This window comes from Mustelus asterias, chromosome 30 (genome assembly GCF_964213995.1).
Source record: "Mustelus asterias chromosome 30, sMusAst1.hap1.1, whole genome shotgun sequence".
In the NCBI taxonomy this organism is placed as follows: Eukaryota; Metazoa; Chordata; class Chondrichthyes; order Carcharhiniformes; family Triakidae; genus Mustelus; species Mustelus asterias.
Window position 1 is genome coordinate 11177406 of NC_135830.1, and position 1155 is coordinate 11178560.

General features: G+C 45.3%; 1 non-coding gene across 1 annotated transcript; it reads right to left on the reverse strand.

The window, feature by feature from the left end:
• Window positions 1-837: 837 nt before the first annotated feature.
• Window positions 838-927, reverse strand: trnap-ugg (transfer RNA proline (anticodon UGG)). The gene is given in 2 exon segments: window positions 838-873; window positions 892-927. It is a non-coding gene; the product is annotated as a tRNA-Pro (tRNA).
• Window positions 928-1155: the final 228 nt, after the last annotated feature.

Sequence of the window (1155 nt, forward strand, 5' to 3'; positions counted from 1 at the left end):
TTTAAGACCTGATTACCTGTAAAGACTCGCATTCCAACCATTGTTTTGTAAATTGAGTTTGTGTCTATATATGCCTTGTTTGTGAACACAACTCCCACTCACCTGATCAAGGGGCAGTGCTCCGAAAGCTTGTGGCTTGTGCTACCAAATAAACCTGTTGGACTTTAACCTGGTGTTGTGAGACTTCGTACTGTGCTTACCCCAGCGGGCGGTGGTGGGGGTGGGGAGGAGGAGAACTGGGGGGAGCGATGGAAACAATCCCTCAGCATGTACACTATCAAACAGTCTCGCCGTTGCAGACTTGTCAATGGGATCACTTTTTATTAGAGAGAAAGGGATAACCACAATGAATCTCTCCTCCAAGGGCAACTGTCTCATCACAGCAATCAATCCATTGAACCTTCGTTACACAGACAGTGCGAGAATAGAGGGAAAGAAGAACACACTATGGAAAGTGGATAGAGAACAGTGAGAGACTGAAAGAGTGAAAAATAATGAGGTCGTTAAACAGAAACAAAGAGAGACAGATATAGACAGTGCGTGGGGGAGTCAGCCACATCGTCTGAATGAATAACAATGTACACAAAGCCAGCGGCCGGAACCCACAAGCATTGGGTCCTCTGAATTGTTGACTAGGGGTAAAGAGAATGTCCAAAAGAATAGACAACTTTTGAAAACATCTTGAATTGCCTGTGAGTGCATTGTGTTGTTAGATTCCTTGTGTTGTCAGTTTCCCAAACCAAACCACGGGAAAACACATCCTGCCGTGTGCACGACAAAGAAATGAACAAGACTTTGCCATTGAACAAGGCTTTGTCATTGCAAACAACAACAATGGGGCTCGTCCGGGATTTGAACCCGGGACCTCTCGCAGTCTTGCATATCATAACACCCAAAGTGAGAATCATACCCCTAGACCAACGAGCCGCCGCTGTGGGAGCTGCTCAAATACGGATATTATATTGTCATACAAATCTGATCAGACAGCTGTACTGAAAGCTGGAAGCGCTGGAAAAACTCAGCAAGTCAGGCAGCAAGTGCGCACAGGGAAAGGACTCTCTTCTCACACCTTCATCACCTTTCATTTTACCCTTTAAGCTGGGAAAGTTTGGAAATGTAGGAAGTTTTAAACAAGTGAAATCCAGGAGCTAGGAA